Source organism: Drosophila persimilis, unplaced genomic scaffold, assembly GCF_003286085.1.
Source record: "Drosophila persimilis strain 14011-0111.01,24,50 unplaced genomic scaffold, DperRS2 tig00000002-arrow-pilon, whole genome shotgun sequence".
Classification (NCBI taxonomy): Eukaryota; Metazoa; Arthropoda; class Insecta; order Diptera; family Drosophilidae; genus Drosophila; species Drosophila persimilis.
The window spans coordinates 3,051,737-3,060,833 of record NW_020825289.1 but is presented as its reverse complement, the minus strand read 5'-3'; positions in this window follow the sequence as shown (position 1 = coordinate 3,060,833).

Sequence of the window (9,097 nt, the reverse complement as noted above, 5' to 3'; positions counted from 1 at the left end):
TACATGGTTTTTTTTTTTTGATTACAAAATTAATTTGTTCTATTTAAAAACCTATTACGAACATGGCAACCATAAAATAAAGAAAAAAAAACAAAATTTGTTTGTCTCCTTTCGGTTAGAGCGTCTTCCGGGTATAACGACGTAAAATCGTCGGTCCCTTGAGTGTCGTTATAACCGGTCTCTACTGTAAATATCATTTTTTTGTTACCGCATATGTGTATGCAACGGAATTCTTTCGTCTCTTTATATTGCCTGTGTCAATCTTTCGTACTCGGCTTAGCAGCAGCCCCGAGCTGCTGTAACGCTCTCGGGCTAGCCTACTCTCTCGCTAGCGTCTAAGCTTGCTCCATGAGGACCAGAAATTTTGACCGTCAGCATTTTTAGCTAATCTTGAGCTAATCGTCGAGAAACACTAGAAACGATATACCGTTGTCCCTTCCGTTTGGTACATCAAATTTTTCCTTGCATACTCGCATGGGCCACTTGATGGTGAGTCATTGCATATTACCAAAGACTATATAATATTGTATATTGTATTGTAGTATTGTATAGTCTTTGATATTACCGTCCAAATATCACTACACTTTTCTTCTTGTCTCTTTTCTCAGGTGGGAAAGGCATGCCCCGACTACAATAAAAGACTATACTAAGGCATACATATACTGGGAAACGAATTATTATTAAAACAACACGTCTGTTATGCTTTTTCGGTGATTGTAAACAAACTGAAGAAAAAATTAATTTTAAGTAAAAAACTGCTTAAAACAAATAAAAAAAATTTGTTTCCAATAAGTTTATTTGTTTCCTGTAAACTAATAATAAGATTATTAAAAATAATACTAATAATAATAATAATAGGCAAAAATTTCAGCAGAATTGCAGTATCGTCCTGAAAGATGAGTTCTCTTTCAGTAACGTCACAGTCAGTAAGAATAATCTTTTATGCTTTTTTTGCATTGACAATACCCTCAACTATTAAAAGCAATTCAGTTTTATTTATAGATTGCATCCTCATATCATTATACAACGAAACGACTCATCCGAGAATATATTACGTGACTAGCCAGATTCACCCCAAATTGATTTTTTCATCAACCAATTTATTTCTAATATGAAGGATTTGAATTCAACCCAAAATCGAGACGTACGATTTTTCACAGCCTGCTCAAGTCTCTATATATAAACATATATATTCTTGTGTATATGTACTATATTAAGAATAATATTCTGACTGAAAGAAAGGGATATTATCTACCTTCTGTGTAATTATCTATAATGAAAAAGCCAAAATCCTGTGTAAAAAAGTGCACTTGCATCGGTACGTATTAATCACAAAACAACCCAACAGTCTGTATGGAGACTTATCTCAAAACAGGGTGGAAAACTAAGTCTGCACCCTGTTGTGATGGAAGACGTGACAAATGTAGAGTTCAGTAGATAAACAGCAGCGTGATGGAGGCATTTTCTCCCTCATTCCTCTATAACATATTTATCGATCTGATCTGCCTTCCCACGTAGTCTAAAATGCATCTTCAATGACTCCATCTCTCCGTACAACTACTCTCGCTCAATCTCCTACTTCTCATCCACTCAGGAATTCATTAACTTTGATGAAACATTTGTTAGATCTGGCGATATCCCCCACAAAAACAGATTTGAATTTGGCCATTCTTTCGGGTTCCGAATACAAAACGTACGCATATTTTTTAATCGTAAACTCGTTGAATCGCCGGGAGTGTTATGTCTCTGATTCATTCCGAACGGTATAGTAGTTTTAGTAAGTAGATCATTGTTTAATGTTTATTTAGTTGTTTATCAGCTTATTGGCCTTATTAAATAATTCAATTTTAATCTGTAGATATACAATTTGGTATAGAATAAACATTTTATCAAATGTTTGGGAGCATTACCATATACATATAAAACAGTCGAGAACATCTCAATGGCCATGCAATCATAATCATTTCCAGAACGGTGGGCACATCTCCCAAATAATGACAATTTATTTGCCGCTTTGTTTGGTCAAATTAAATTGGGTTTCGTTTAGTAAGTAAAGTAAGTAAAGTCGATATTCTCTTACTTTCAAGGGTTGACATTTGATTGCGTAGACAATGTCAATAAGGATTGGAAAGGAAGACTTGGCTCTAAATTGTGGGGATGAAAGTACGGGGGTGGATTTTCATTGCCAATACATAACACTTGCTAAAATATTAACTGTCATCACCAACAACGCTACTGCCAAACTAGTCAACTTTAAGTGCCCCAAGCTAGCTTGCAATCTCCAAATCGATGGTCGGAAAAGAAAGAAAACGTGATTGTCAATTGTTTATCTCTGACTGTCCTAGCTAAAATAGATTCATAAGGATCATCAAAGTATTTTCAACGGGTTTCAGACAACCATTGAAGCCACGTGGTTTTGGGACAGTCATTTTCAAGTTGCTCTCAAAACACGAGCAGTATTGTTCTCTCAGATTTGAATTTAGCCGGATCGGCTGCCATTTTTATACCCGATACTCAAAATGAGTATTGGGGTATATTAGATTTGTGGTAAAAGTGTATGTGTGTAACGTCCAGAAGGAATCGTTTCCGACCCCATAAAGTATATATATTCTTGATCAGCACCAATAGCCGAGTCGATTGAGCCATGTCTGTCTGTCCGTCTGTCCGTCTGTCCGTCCGTCCGTCTGTCCGTCCCCTTCAGCGCCTAGTGCTCAAAGACTATAAGAGCTAGAGCAACGATGTTTTGGATCCAGACTTCTGTGATATGTCACTGCTACAAAAATATATCAAAACTTTGCCCCGCCCACTTCCGCCCCCACAAAGGGCGAAAATCTGTGGCATCCACAGTTTTAATGATACAAGAAAACCAAAAACGCAGAATCGTAGAGAATGACGATATCTTTTAGACTGCGGAATCTGAATTGGATCGTATTATTATTATAGCCAGCATCAAGAAAACAATTTCATTTTTTCTCGCCCTGTCTCTCTCTAACACACACGTAGCATAGGCGGCTTTGCTTAGAGTAAAACATTAGCGCCTAGATCTCAGAGACTATAAAAGCTAGAGCAACCAAATTTGGTATCCACACTCCTAATATATCGGACCGAGACGAGTTTGTTTCAAAATTTCGCCACACCCCCTTCCGCCCCCGCAAAGGATGCAGATCTGGGGATATTCATAAATCTCAGAGACTATTAAAGCTAGAGTAACCAAATTTGGTATCCGCACTCCTGTTAGATCTCACTATAAAACGTATATCTCAAAATTTCGCCCCACCCCCTTCCGCCCACACAAAGGACGAAAATCTGTTGCATCCACAATATTGCAGATTTGAGAAAACTAAAAACGCAGAATCATAGATAATGACCATATCTATTAGATTGCTGAATCTGGATCAGATCAGATCATTTTTATAGCCAAAAGGAACAAATCAATTTGCAGTGGCTACGCAGCGCCCGACGTCCCGCTCAGACTGATTTTCTGTCTCTCTCGCACGCACTCTTTGTCGTGTCGTTTAATATTAGCGGCGTCTGCCGGAGGAGAGCCATACTGACTTAGTATCGGGTATAACTGTAGAGTTGCGGTGTCCGCAGCAACTCACAACGTTCCCCCTCGTTATGTTTAGTTTGCAGATTGCTCTTTCTTGGTACCAGCTATAGATTCTGTTTTTGTGATAAGAATATTTTAACATTTCTCTGCGTATTATTCTCTAAGCTGTAACACAATATTTCAAAGATGCAGCTTAGATTCGTATGTGTTTGTGTGTCTGTTTTCGTTTGTGTACCAAGGTACTCAAAGAGTGTAAATGTGATGTATGTAAAAGCCAGAAAGTATTGATTCCGATTATTCTAGATCAGCAGCTATAGTCGATATATGTATCCTATCTGTCTGTTCTCCAGACTGGAGCTATGTACATATGTATGTAAATATATAGAAACTGAGTACCGGGTAGTATAGTGTCGCGGCACGTGAGCTGCGACTAAAAATTTTTCGAATGGTTTTCTTTTCCTCCTGCTGGCGTTGTTGCCACACGTGTTACACACGTCCAGGTCCAGGGGATTGCCAGTGGACAGGATACATTCAAGGTCCACAACGTTTGTTGTTTTTTAATATACTAACTATACTAATGTAAATAACCGTATATATACTGTTTGTGCCTGATTAATTACAGGCGTCATTTTTCAGCTGTCGACCAAGATGAGCAATAGAGTGGCAGCCAATTGATCTTCTCTCTTTCTTATACTCTGGACACTTTTAACATCTGTCGTACCACAGAATTCCACAGATCCTAACACTCCGCGCCGACCGGCAGGACACACATCCTGCGAAACGCCTTCTCATGGCATGACTTGAGGTTTCGGATTTCACTTTGGAAGGCAATCATTAGCAGTTTCCTGCTTATTAATGGTTTAGAATAGCCTTATGTACACACACATATGCATTCTTATGTAAATAATCCTAAAAAACTAGGCACATCCGAAATCCATATCACTTTTATGAAAGGAAATAAGGAAAAAATGAAAATTCCATATCCATATGCAAAAAAGTCTTCCTTGTACTTCCTTTCTGTAGAAAAAATCAATTAGGCTGCCGTCAGTCTGATTGATAATCCACTTCATAAGGGAAATATTAAAAACGAGGGGGAACGTTGTGAGTTGCTGCGGACACCGCAACTCTACAGTTATACCCGATACTAAGTCAGTATGGCTCTCCTCCGGCAGACGCCGCTAATATTAAACGACACGACAAAGAGTACGTGCGAGAGAGACAGAAAATCAGTCTGAGCGTGACGTCACGCGCTGCGTAGCCACAGCAAATTGATTTGTTTCAGATTCAGCAATCTGATAGATATGGTCGGTATCTATGATTCTGCGTTTTTAGTTTTCTCAAATCTGCAATATTGTGGATGCAACAGATTTTCGTCCTTTGTGTGGGCGGAAGGGGGTGGGGCGAAATTTTGAGATATACGTTTTATAGTGAGATCTAACAGGAGTGCGGATACCAAATTTGGTTACTCTAGCTTTAATAGTCTCTGAGATTTGTGAATATCCCCAGATTTGCATCCTTTGCGGGGGCGGAAGGGGGTGTGGCGAAATTTTGAAACAAACTCGTCTCGGTCCGATATATTAGGAGTGTGGATACCAAATTTGGTTGCTCTAGCTTTAATAGTCTCTGAGATCTAGGCGCTAATGTTTTACTCTAAGCAAAGCCGCCTATCCTACGTGTGTGTTAGAGAGAGACAGGGCGAGAAAAAATGAAATTGTTTTCTTGATGGTGGCTATAATAATAATACGATCCAATTGAGATTCCGCAGTCTAAAAGATATGGTCATTCTCTACGATTCTGCGTTTTTAGTTTTCTCGTATCTTTAAAAAAGTAGATGCCACAGATTTTCGTCCTTTGTGGGGGCGGAAGGGGGCGGGGCGAAGTTTTGAAATATTTTTGTAGCAGTGACATATCACAGAAGTCTGGATCCAAAACATCGTTGCTCTAGCTCTTATAGTCTTTGAGCATTAGGCGCTGGAGGGGACGGACAGACGGACGGACGGACAGACGGACAGACAGACATGGCTCAATCGACTCGGCTATTGATGCTGATCAAGAATATATATACTTTATGGGGTCGGAAACGATTCCTTCTGGACGTTACACACATCCACCACAAATCTAATATACCACAATACTCATTTCGAGTATCGGGTATAACAATACTCATTTTGAGTATCGGGTATAAAAAGGCATACGCTAAAAAAAACTGAGGAAACAGTTGGTCGGCCTGACGGGCAAATTACACAGATAGACTAGGTTTGTTCCTTCAGTACGCTATAATCAGTAGTAGGGAAAAATTACAGCTTCATGGGAAATCTCTATGTTATAATATTTTCACAGTATTACCGAACAACCTGTCAGTCGACAAGACATTTCTGAATAAAGCGATCTAACGATTTTATTGTCTCTATTGTCTATACGCCAAAGCTTCGACTGAACCGCTAAACGATCGTCATCAGAATCGGAAACTCGTTTGCCTTTTCTATACTATGCTTCGCAGTACATACGCACAAATATCCACAACACCAAATGTTACCAAAACAATCCAGGATCCGTGTCTCAAGGATTCAAAGACCCAGACACAATTTGATCCCACCACACACGCAGAAAGCGGCATGAGCTCGGTTCAATCCGCTGCCTGACAGCATCATTTTGCTTCCTATGTAAAGGCCTAGCAGCCTGGCTGCTAAATCAGGCGTATACAATTCCTATGTGCTTCATTTTGTGGCACACATTTGTTCGCTTCTACCTATTGTTTCGTTTATGTACTGTTCGTCTCGTCATCCTCATTCATTTACCGCCTCTATGCGTCGCGTCGTTTGTCCGCTGCACTGCCGCCTGAATTTTGGGAAAGAATTTTTAGAATGGTTTGAAGCAGATGTTTCTTTTTCGTAAATCGGCTTTTATCTTTCCCATTTTGGGATCTCTAAGACTGGCACTGAAGCGATCTGTGGTCTTTTGTGCATCGGCTGGAACATTTCACCCATTTGCCTGTTCATAAAATTATCTTTTATACATACATATGTACATACACACTCGTACAGCTCTAGCTCTTGTTAGGGCTATAGATATGTCAAGAGATCCTTTGTGCGGAAGCTCTGATACTTTTACCAGAACACCGATACAGAACGGTTGGCGGTCCAATTTTCGAAAAACAAAAGAATGGGCGTTCTTTCTGACAGATTAAGCAGATCTACTCTACCAACTCATAACTTTATTCAAAGATTTACATATATACAGTCCTTTGTCAAATGGAAGTCCATATAACTGCTTAAAAAGAGAAAAAGAAACATTGGCGAGTAAAAAGATAATGAAAAATCGATTTGATTCATTTACGCTGGGCTAAAGTCATGGAAATATACTTGTAAGATTTTAAAGGCAAAGCAAACCATATTCAGGAACTTCTATTGCTTGTGTTAGGTCCTTCTTCGATTATAAAAATATTATAATGCTCACTCCCACTCTGCAATTGATAGTAAATACCTATTTATACCAGGTACTCGAAGAGTTTAGGGATATATTAGTTTTGTCATGGATGTGTTAGCATCAATAGCCGGGCCGATATACATATATTTAGCTTTGTAAAGGTAAATCTGTTTGTGCGTCAGTCTGTCTTGATGGGCGCTTAGATGTCAGTGACTATAAGAGCTACAGTAATCAAATTCTGCATCCAGACTTGTGTGATATTAAACTGTTAAAGACGTATTTCAAGATTTCGCGACGACCCCTTCCGCCCCCACAAACGACGAAAATCTGTGGCATCCACAATTTTGAAGATACGAGCTAAACGAAGTGCTAGAATGAACATTATCAGAACGCCGAGAGATCCCCCTCCCTGCATTAACCAAAAAATCACTTTCGCGAACAGCGGTACTAAAATATATGGTATAAGTTACATGAATCATAAGCTCACTGACTGAGTACCAAGTGCAAAAAAGTAAAAGTGGAAAGTGGTTTCGGATGATAAAAAACAAAATTTAACAAAACCTGTACATATGTATGTATGTAAATATATACATGTACATACAATGTACATGAACATGAAGTGTGATCAGATTTAATTCATCGCTAAAAACAGCCAACATTTCTTAATGTATTCGTATTCTTAGTGATTCATACATATTTTTGAATTTGAAAAGCTAATGCTCTGTATAATGAGATCAGCTTTTGAAATCTAGTTATTACTATTTTAATTTCCTGTCGAGATAAAGTAAGAATAATCACCAGTATTGATTTCCGGCTCAAAGGTGAATCTTTGTATACTGTACGGATTTCGATAGGAAAAGATTTAATAAAAGCTGGAAGTTTGTCTAGCTGTCTGGCACAGCCTTATCACAAGCTCCACTTTCTTAATGACTGGTCTACGTGACCTCGTATGTTTTTTGTTGTCAGAGATCCTTTTATGTGGGTCGCAAACATCTTGCGAAAATCGGGTTCGCCTCTGCAATGGTACTAAATTGTTCTTAAAAGCCTTCGGGGTTGCTGGTGCCCTCACTTTAGTTATCAGCAGGACAGGGATGTTAGATTGGACTTCAAGTAGCACATTGACAAATATTGCTTGCAATTTTCTCTCGATACAAATTACCTGATTTAGCAAAGGAAAAAGTGGCAGAGAAATGATAAAAACGCATGATTTTGTTTTAACCAAACATTTGTTTCGTTGGCTTTATTTTCTGCGCACTACTACGCAGACATATCTATTTTAATGCTACTTTTAAGACACTTACATCTGCACCACCAAATCCGCGCCGGAAGCCATTCTGAGAGCAATGGCTAGTGAGAGAGAGAGAGCGAGGGAGAGAGAAAGAGCGAGCAGGCTCATCTTTCTTCTCTGGGGACATTAGCGAGGGTGAGTATGAGGGTGTATCTGTGTATACTCTTACAGCTGCAGTGAGAAGCATCATATTATCCATTTCAAGTCACCAGCGCAGAAGCCGATGTTGGTAGTGATGGTGGTGGTTGTTCGAAATTTGAAGCACAATACCGACGCCATTGAAGTCAGCGCACAGTGGGTGAAACGGCCAAATATCTAGACGTGTCTAGTCTAAAACTTGTATCAATTGGTAATCTTCCTTAAAACGGTCACTTTTTCCAGAATTCAGAAATTTTAAGTGTGTCTTAGGATATGGATCCAACCAGAATATCATTCCGAATAATATTTTATATTTTTTCTTTACTAGTTTTTACCAATAATCAGATGTGTATATTTGTTTTATTATTATTAAATAAAAATGAAAAATTTAAAATAATTTAAAAAAAATTGTGTATAATAATATTCTATGATTCATAATACACATATGTAAAAACAGGAAGGCGATATCTTTTTTACTTTCGAAGATGTTATTTTGTATACGCTAGATTAGCCGTTTCACCCACTGTGCAGCGTCGGCGTCGGCAAGCAGGAAAAGTTGAAAAACCAGAAGTAAGAGAAGCCGTAGACTCACAACAGGCATCAATACAAAATACAAATCAATTTTTGGCGGTACGTGGGCCCGAAAGGTTCAAATACAAAATACGGTTCTGGCGCTCGTGATCGTGATCGGCCAT